The sequence below is a fragment of the Tachysurus vachellii genome, chromosome 4 (genome assembly GCF_030014155.1).
Source record: "Tachysurus vachellii isolate PV-2020 chromosome 4, HZAU_Pvac_v1, whole genome shotgun sequence".
Lineage (NCBI taxonomy): Eukaryota > Metazoa > Chordata > Actinopteri > Siluriformes > Bagridae > Tachysurus > Tachysurus vachellii.
In genome coordinates, this window is record NC_083463.1 from 5,885,111 (window position 1) to 5,895,961 (window position 10,851).

A 10,851-nucleotide genomic window follows, 5' to 3' on the forward strand; every position below is an offset into this window, starting at 1 on the left:
TAGTATCACTTTACAGAACCATTTCTGCTGTAAAATATATTGTAAATACTGTATAAAGGAAAGCTTTTGGACTGGTTAATGTATGTACATGTACAGCAATAATGAATGTGCACCTTGGTTCTGATGGTTAAACAGTATGAAAAACAAGCAAAAAATGTCACCCTTTCCCAGTGTCTGTTTTATTGGGAAGCTACTTTAAGACTTTTCTATGGTTTTGGAAATGTATTTGGCTTTAAAACCATTCTGAAAAAGCTGCTAGACTGTCTGCTGGAGGACTGTGAAATTATAAGGGTATAAAAATTCAATAGATGGCAGCTTATAGCATATGTTTTGTTAGAAAGCCTCTTGTCTAAAACTTGACCAAGGTTGTGTTGGTAATTCTATATTCACAGCCTAGCAAGATCCATGGTAAGAAGATGGAGCTGATACATACAGTAATAGGCACTATTTCTTTCTTTCTTTCTTTCTTTCTTTCTTTCTTTCTTTCTTTCTTTCTCTTATTATCTTTTCAACTCATTTCTCCTTTTCCTCGAGTTCACTTTTTGTCTCATTTTCTCTTCTTTCTAACTTCCTTTTCTAGGAATAAAACAATAAAAAACTCGTGCATGAACTCACATTGGATGTCTAATAGACAAACGTTTGTGATTCATCTCTCTATTCTCTATTTAATTGCACGCCATAGAGCATTCTTCAGAGTTCAGTCTCATTTACATTTATAGCATTCAGCGTACAGTATAAGTGCTTTGTAGTCTCTAATAACAACAGATTTTCATGCTAGTTCAATAGGTCAGGGTCTAAGAATATCATCAAACTTGTTAAAAAAATATTACATATCACATATACAGCAAGAAATGAAATCACAGAAGAGATTTTTTTAATGAAATAAATTCTAATCCGAGTGTTCGATAATAAAGTAGGTGTTCAGGCTTTGTTTAAATAGTGGTTTAGTTGTTCAGAGAAGATTCTTGATTATTCTGAGGCTCATATACATTACTGAGGCTTTCTTACACGTTAGGGAATAGGGACGGTGCTGAAGAGTGATTTGTGATAAGTGTAAAATCCTGGTCTTTAATTTTAAATAAATGCATCCTGGTTTTTGAAAAGAATAAGTATTATTGTATAACACAAATGTTTTCCATTTCTGAGACAAAGGCAGATTCTCAGTGTTGGTTTTTCATTGGGCTCAGGTGGGTTTATTGTCTGTGTTCCCTCAGCATGTATCTCTGGATTACATTTTTTTTTTAAATCTATTGTCACATTGCTAATCGCATTATACATGCTGGTCTTTCTCTGTCCTTCTGTTTTTCCACATGAAAGAGCCACCCGCACTGTCAGCCATTGTTTCTGTCTCTTGCTGGAGCACAAACACTCTTGACTGTTTATAAATGCATGTGGGAAGCTGTAGGAGGCTGATTTAAACAGCTCTTGCCACAAACACATGTATGAATTTAAATTACTGCTATTACCTTAAATTGGTACAAATTGCTTAGCATTTTTTAGCATGACATAGTTGGAACAATTTACCATGCTTAGTCACAAACATTCATTTTCAAGTGTATGTAATTATGATTTCAGTCGCATATGTTAAACACACTTTAGATTTTGGTCCTAAAAGCCAAATATTTTGAAAAATCAAGTAAAGATGACTACACTGACTGGGCCAGAGCATGTCCAAAATTATAGTTTTTTTTATGGAGTCTTCCTGGTATGCAGTGGGGAGTAACAACGACGGACAACCGGCAACATGGTCATGAGTGCCCAAGGCTCATCGATGCACCCAGTGAGTGAAAGCTACCCCATCTGGTCTGATACTGAAGAAGAACTACTGTACTCAAATTGGTGAAAATTAATGATGTCAGAAAACACAGTGGGATAAAGCTTGCTGCAATATGTGGCTTTGAAGCCACAAACCAGTCAGAGAGCCCATGCTGACTCTTATCCACTGCTAAAATTGCTTACAATGGGCATGTAAGCAGGTCTGAACCAAGGAGCAATGGAAGAAGGGGTCCTGTTCTGATGATTTTACATTTTCTTTTCATTCGTTTGGATGTCCATGTAACCTGCGCATCACTTATCTAAAGAAAATATGGCACTAGGATACATGGGAAGAAAGTAAGCTGGCAGAAACATGTGTGATGCTCTGGGAAATATGATGAAATATTGTGTCCTGGCATTCATGTGAATGTTATTTTCACACAAACCACTTATCTAAACATTGTTGCAGTTCAAGTACACCTCTTTATGCCAATGGTATTCCTTAACATAAGTGACCACTTTCAGCAGCATAATGCATCCTGCAGCACTTCAAAAATTGTTCAAACGTGATAAAGAGTCAAGGTGTTGACTTGACCTCATAATTCCCCAGATGTCGATCCTATCATGCATCTATGTGATGGGCTGGACAAGCAAGTCCGATCCGACAAATCTGACGTACAACTTACATGGCTCAAAGGATCTCTTGCTACGTAGCATTTTGTTGCCAGCTACTGCAGCCTACGTTCAGTGGTCTTGAAGGTGTTTTAAAGTTCATGCGTTGAGTTTTTAGGGGCACAACATAGACTAACACAATATTAGACAGGTGATTTAATGTTATGGCTGATTGGTGGATATACACAAATCTTTTACAGATTAATTATCATTTATTAGACCTCTATCCTAGCATGGTTTCTGTTGATGTAGAGATTTTCCCAGGAACAATTTACACAAGGCAAAGGGACAAGGGACAATAGGGGTTGAAAATATGGGATATTCCACAGAGAGAATAACTAAATCATATATAATATTTTGTTTTAAGTGCTTCTTAATAAAGTATACAAACAAATTCTTTAAAACGCTTCTGGTAATTCAATGAGCATTGTACCATTGGATTATTGCTATGAAAAATCTTAATATAAACATATCTACTAGAACAAAAATGAAGTGTTTCATGCTGAAGAAGAAGAAGAAGAAGAAGAAGAAGAAGAAGAAGAAGAAGAAGTAAGATTTAGATGGATGGAGGGGAATTTTCATCCAATGTCATGTTCAACAACATCATTTGTTCATATTTCTCTCGATGCGTCCCTCATGATTTTGCTATGAGATTCATGAGGAAGAAATCTGATCACTCAGCTGACATAATGTCAATGAAGTATGACAGAATGTGAATGAAGAGAAATATCAGAGGAAAGGGAACTGGGAAAAGGGAGAAAATGAGAAAAGGCATAAGTGAAAATAAGTGAAAGGGAATCACATGGGAATGAAGAAGAGAAAGAGGAAGCAAGTAGAGAAAAAGATAAGAAAAGAGTAAAGAAAATGTATTGAAAAGTGAGGATGCAATAAAATGATGGAATAACATAAGGAAAAGGATTATAAAGGATTAATAAGAGAAGAATGAAACAGTGCACACTTTGACAAACCTGGTAGGTCTAAACAACTATAGTGTTGTGCAGGTGAGGGTTAGCAGGATCAGAGGGCTGATCTCTTTTCTCCAATAAAACATCTCTCAGACCATGTGAGCAACATGTTATCCAAAGCAGTAGTTGTAGATCGAAATGTGACCAGATGCTCGTTAGGTGTAAATAAAGACTTTAACTGCTGTGGTTAGCAGAGTTAACCCGGGTCAACAACGGGTTAAAAAACTAAAAGAAGAAATATGTATTGCTTGCTTTGAGGAACACAGTAAGCCTACACAACCGGTGAGTGGGTGTGTAAATAGGATCAGAGGTTAGTAATGATCTCTTACCTCTCAGGTTTCTGGATGATGTGAATAACATCCAAATCAACACTTTATAAGACCAGAAGTGTGGACATGGCTGTAGAAAGTGCCCAGAAGCTTGTTGGAACCTGGTATGGTGACAATTTGAGACCCCGGTCATAGACACCAGCAATGAGCAAGAGCATTAAGTGGACAAAAGCTGAGGTTTGTTGACTAAGTGGACTCCTAATGAAGCAGTGAAAAACTACTGGAGGTGAAAGTGGAACAAGAGTGCAAGTGTACTCATCAAAGTTGTTGGAACTTTGAACATGACTACTGTATAGCTGCATTTTCTGAAATAGGACTCGTAAACTTGACTGAACTTTCAACTTGCAATGAAGATGGCACCAGTCTATGGCTTTGGAGTGACAAAACTGGTGTCTGACACCTCAGTGTTATGAGAGGTTTTGTAGAATATTTTTATAATCTGGTGGGAATGTGGTAGCCTAGTGGTTCAGGTGTTAAACTACAGATTGGAAGGTTGTCAGTTTAAACCCCACCAAGCTGCCACTACTGGGCTCCTGCACAAGGCCCGTAACCCTCGATTGCCTAAAATGAGATAAAAATGTAAGTTGCTCTGGATAATTTATACATTTTATTTCTGCCAGCCAAACATCAACTGGAATGAACACAGAACAAAATCTATATTGTCTGCAGATGCTGTATATTCTCTTCTATCATTTTGTAGTTGCATCATTGCATTATGGTGTTAACAGACACCTTAATATTAGATTCCTTAAAGTCAATCAGATTATATTTAATAAGTATAAGACATAATATTGTAAAATTCTAACAGTATTTGATCTCACAGAATAATAAGGCTCCGACTCTCTTTAATCAGACTCTAATAGTCTAAAGGATTTAATGTAATTGTCTCTGAATGTTGATAATGCAAATTTCAAAAAGCTGAAACGTGTTTCCTCGCTGTGCTGCAAATGTAAGTGCTTTAGACCTTTGGTAGCTGCGATGGCAAAACCTTGATTTTCTGTTCTAAGATGCCTGTGTGGAGGAGATTATCTCAAAGACATCTTAAATATTTTTGATGCAAAGTCTTTGATTGCTGCGATTAATCTCTATGGAAAGTCATCAGTAATGGAATGGCTTGGATTGCAGCAACAATTCCTTTATGTTCTTATGAATTTTGCCATCTGATAAGGCTAATTTGATTAAGAGGTCCAGTTACTAAAATGTCCTTCCAGCAAAGGTCCGAATCTTATATTGTCACTTAAAATAGTGTACCCTCATTAGAGATGAGCCGGATACTCGGCTGAAACGAGTATCCGGTACGGATAAAGCACTTCTGCCGAGTACGAGTATTATACGAGTAATACGAGTCAATATCTGTGCTCGGATTGAATAAAAATCATCATTGGGTAGCTGATTGTGTCAGCGTTCTGTGATAGGCTAGTCACAGCGCTCCTCCCCTACACACATACAGATGTATTGTGTTGCTGTGTCTCGCTCTGCTCACTCACAGTCACACACAGAACAGCTCTCTGTCTCTCCCTCAGTCACTCGGGTTCGCGGGTCTTTTCCGTTAACGTTTAGGGTTTCTTCAGCTTTTTACTTCGGGTTGTAACGTTAATAATACGTACTTACTAACCAGTAGAGTTCTGGTAAACGTGGGTTCGTTCAGACGTGGTGCTTGCTTGGTAGAATGCGACTCGCATTGCGTCTCTGCCTGTCGGAGATTTTTTTTCTTTTTTAAACCTTCAGCTGTCTCTATCCAGTAACCAGACACTGAGTGTCTGACACGATTTTGCTGCATTTCATAAAAACATAAAGGTAGTAAGCTAGTGTTATATATATTACAAATTAATTATTACCGGGTAAAGCCCCGCCCACTTCAAGCCCCGCCTACTTCTGGGTTAGGTCCCACCCACTCCGAGTACAGATACAGATACAGATCATTCATATGGTTAACAGATACAGATACAGATAATGCTGTACTCGCTCATCCCTAACCCTCATGTTAATAAAATCAATAACACACATACATTTCTATATAATTTATTGTTAAATTTCAAGTGCTTTCAAAGTCTGAACTTGTATGGCACTTGAATGGAAAACAATACTGTAGTTGTCTTTACTACATGTCAAGTAACAGACAACAGACACTGAATTTCTTCTGAATAAAATAAATAAAAAGTGCAAACACAGCTTTGAGCAGCCTGAACTTAGGGCCTATATTTCAAGTAATGTAAAACATTCAGAATCTTTTAAATAAAATAAAAGTGCTTTTAATCTTTAAGAAAAAAAATAATTAAACAAAAGACTTTTGAGCTGACCCTTTTTTTAAACATTAACTACATTAATAACACAGGAACCTTAGGCAAAAGAACATTTCAAGTAAAATAGAACAGGGCAGAATTTACTGAATAAAAGAGAAGTGCAGAGCTTTGAGCAGCTCCCTTTTTCCTCTCTCCTTTCCACCTCTCCTTACTCCCTTTCCATCTTCCGTTCCTAGAGAGAAATGGGCATGTACAGTAACTATCCTGCCAGCAGTTTGAATCTTGGCTTAAATGGGGTTAGTGCCAGTCTCATGCTCATGTGGAGATGCTCATTGGTGAGCCTAGAACGGTACTTTGTTTTAATAATGTTCATACTAGAGAAAGCTGTCTCACAGCTGTAAGTTGATCCAAACATGGTTAAGGTGTGTAGTGCTACTTTGGTTAGACCAGGGAACAAAGTTTCTGGCACAATCTGTAACCAGAAAGTAGCAGAGTCAGTTGTTTCAAAATGCCCTCTCAGAGCATTCTTCTTGGTTTTTAATAGCAGCTGGCAACCAGCGTAATTAGGTGCATTACTGCCACCTTCTGCTCTGGAGTATGGAACACTCACTCACTCACTCATCTTCTACCGCTTATCCGAACTACCTCGGGTCACAGGGAGTCTGTGCCTATCTCAGGCGTCATCGGGCATCAAGACAGGATACACCCTGCACGGAGTGCCAACCCATCGCAGGGCACACACACACACTCTCATTCACTCACACAATCACACACTGCGGACAATTTTCCAGAGATGCCAATCAACCTACCATGCATGTCTTTGGACCGGGGGAGGAAACCGGAGTACCCGGAGGAAACCCCCGAGGCACGGGGAGAACATGCGAACTCCACACACACAAGGTGGAGGCAGGAATCGAACCCCCAACCCTGGAGGTTTGAGGCGAACGTGCTAACCACTAAGACACCGTGCCCCCGCGAGTATGGAACAGAAACAATCAATTTGATTGGCTTGGCTTTTGATGACGCTCCTGTCGTAATAACTAGATTAACTGCGCATGAACGAAAGATTTATCTTTTTATTAATATCAAAGAGCTTATATAATCTTATAATATTAGATTATAATAAGGAGATGCTTAATATGATAATATTAGAATTTTAACGGGTCCGGGCAGACCCGTCACTCGGTTTGGATCCGGACCGCGGTCCGCCATTTGGTGATGCCCGCTTTAGGGGTATAACAAGCACCACCAACACATTGGAGATATTTGGTCCTAGGTATGATTCAGGATTTTGTGGAAAGACTGCTGACAACATCATGACTCCCAGCTTGCAAGACCATGACTGACATTTTTCAACCATTTACTAATAGTTACCCTTAAATCATAGGATAGGTTCCACATCCAAATGGACTTAAATATTATTCATATATTTGTTCAGGTTTTATTTTGTATAGAAATTTAATAATAGTGGCATGATGCTACTGAAGGTACAGTAGAACTGCCATGTCACAGCTCTGGGGTCCCTGGAAAACATTCCAGTAGCTAAACTGCAATGCAAATGGCCTCTAGGTGTGAATAAGTATATCAATACATGTGTGCATATTGATTAATGATGGACTGACTTTACAATTTGGGTTTCTTCCCAACTCACACCCAAGTTCTATTTCTGGATCCACCATGACCCTAATCAGCCCAACTAAAGATGAAGGAATGAATGAATATAATAATAATAAGAAGAATAAAGTCTGTGAATGCTCAATGATTCTGCTTAGTACATTAGCAAAACAGGAAAGAAATATATCGTAGTATCTGTTCTTTAAAATATATTTCTTTTATATTAGAGTTTTGCATCCCTGCGGTACATTTATGTTGCTGGAATAACAGAAACCAAATGAACAGCAAGTCCTGCTGAACTTTTACTATAAAGAATGTATTTAGAGAAGGTTCTCATAGGGGCTTTTTACACCATGTCACTTTATGCGTTTTCTGTGATCTGATAGCTATCCGATGGTAAAAAGAGAGCAGGTCTAAATGACCCTCCGAAACGTTTTCGAGACGGATATAAATCCGATCGTTCAAACCAGTTCAGGAGGTGGTCTGGGACGCCTTTCAGAAGCAACTGGACAGGTGTAAATGAATGTGGTTGTTCAAGCCACATATGTCAGCGCTATACTCCTCCCAAACGGAAGTACGTCACTCGCAGATGATCTTTCACCCAGGTGTCTCGTTGGGTCTTAAAACGCACTGCTGCCGCCAGCGAAAATGCAGCAAACAGTAAACGCTGTTTTTTGTAGCATAACCGTCATAACAAGTTTTTTCGTCTTCTTTTTGATTGCATTCTGAAAACCGCATACACCAAAGCGTGTTCCATATCAATTTGTGGCCTGATGTAAATGGAACAGTTTTAACAAATCAGATAGCTATCGGATCAGAGAAAACACATGAAGTGTCCAGGTGTAAAAATGTCCCTTAGATTCTTCATCATTTTGTTTTGAAAATAAGACAAAAACAAATTGAAAAATTGGTCAGCTTTCCAGCTTTTTTGGTAAGAGTTATAAAAGCAGCCTAAGCTGTAGCAATAGCAATTCTTGAGATTATTACTTTTACTACAACCTTGCCCTACCATTCCACCCACCCACACGCACACACACACACACACACACACACACACACACACACACACACACAAACACATGCACACATGAATATTATATTATTCTCTATGCTAAATGCCTGGAGCACCGTGGGCTCTGTCATAAATGCCTCCAGCTCATTGTAGCCTGAAGCCGAAGTCCAAACTGCAATGTATTGTCAATGTTTTAACAATACTTACACACTGTTACATCAGAGTTACAAAAGCTTTAAATATACACACTTGGGCATGAAGTGGAAATAAGACTCAGCAGTCGTGTCTTCAGAACACCTTTTTATTTTGTTTTCCTACTAGTAAACCTCTGCAGACTTTTTTTTTCTATATGACTTTTTCAGATAATTTTAACATCTAAAACAATTAAGCTTTGTTATAATGTGAAGATTCCTTTGTGAAATTAAGAGTAGATGGAATCAAAAGTTCCTCCTTATCATTTACCACAGAAGTCACAGTATGCAAGTTATCAGTGTCTGATATTGGCATGAAAACACGAATAGTACACGAATGAACTGTGAGAGAGATATGAGCAGACTCAGCATCATCCAGAAATGTAATTGTGTGTGTGTGTGTATGTGTGTGTGTGTGTGTGATAACGATAGATAATATGTGTGTTTGTGAGTTTGTGTGTCAGAGATAGCATGTATATGTGTGTCTGTATTGAGAGTTTTCATCTTAGATACCAAACAGAATCAAAGCAAGTGATTTTTTTTTTCTCTCATTAACATTTATAACGGGGGGGGGCACAGTGGCTTAGTGGTTAGCACGTTCGCCTCACACCTCCAGGGTTGGGGGTTCGATTCCCGCCTCCACCTTGTGTGTGTGGAGTTTGCATGTTCTCCCCGTGCCTCGGGGGTTTCCTCTGGGTACTCCGGTTTCCTCCCCGGTCCAAAGACATGCATGGTAGGTTGATTGGCATCTCTGGAAAATTGTCCGTAGTGTGTGATTGCGTGAGTGAATGAGAGTGTGTGTGTGTGCCCTGCGATGGGTTGGCACTCCGTCCAGGGTGTATCCTGCCTTGATGCCCGATGACACCTGAGATAGGCACAGGCGCCCCGTGACCCGAGGTGGTTCGGATATGTGGTAGAAAATGAATGAGAGAGAGTAAAAAGATGCATTTTTTTTTTTTTTTTTTTACAATATGAATAGGCTCTTGGGTCATATAGAGCCAAAACAGAACATAAGTGTAATTAGAACTGTAATTAGAAATGACTCCATCATGCATAAATATTCAAAAAAAACATACCCTTATGGAAACAATACTTTAATGATGGATTTAACCCTTGTATGTTGTTTGTATTTGTTTTACTCAGCCAGTGTTCGTGGGTCTGTTTGACCCGCTGCATTTTTGGGTTTTTAACTCAACACAATCAAAAATTTGATGTTAAAATACTCTACAGATGTTTACTTCATCCCAATTACAAGCAATATAAACAGCATATATGGTTAATATTTGCCCTTTACCTTTATTACATCACATTTTTTAATTAAAGTGCTACTCATTTTTTGTTGTTTTTTAATAAAATGTAATAAAAAAAAGAAAATCAAATTTAATCAAATTATGAGTGGAAAAAAAATCAACAAATTTACAAGGAAGAGATGTTTTTCGAAACTATTGATGTTTATGAATACGGGTCACACAGACCTGAACAACATACAAGGGTCAAATAGTACATTTACACTCAACAGGTGGTTTAACTTTGATAGTAAAATAACAGACATTTTAATACGCTTAATATGCTTAAAATCTTCATATGCTCAATTCATCCATCTACATATTTGTCGTTTAAGTTCTACCTTGTTTTGTTCCAGAAGTTTCTTGCTAAACTTGAGAAGAGGGCATGAGACCGATGAACTTGCGAGAACAGATTGTTCATGCATCCTTGCTCCAAAAGCCAAATAACAAGAAGACATCTGTGCATTAACCGATTCTGCCTTAGGTTATCACATTAGAATTGTAGTACACAAAGAAGCGTTAGACAAAGACTGAGCATGCTGTTTACGTGTCTGTTCCTGTTATAAAGCTGGTTCACTCGTCTAATCGCTTCATTTGTTAGTGGTAAAGTGAGAATCCACAACATTTTGCCATTTATAGATTCACTGCTAAAAAAAAAAAAACATAATAAATTAATTTATGGCTGACTCTCACTGCTGTACGAGGTTAGATTCTTCACTCATGCTCAGCTTTCTGCATAACAAATATTGTATTCATAATTATCCTAACTAATAAAGCAATTATT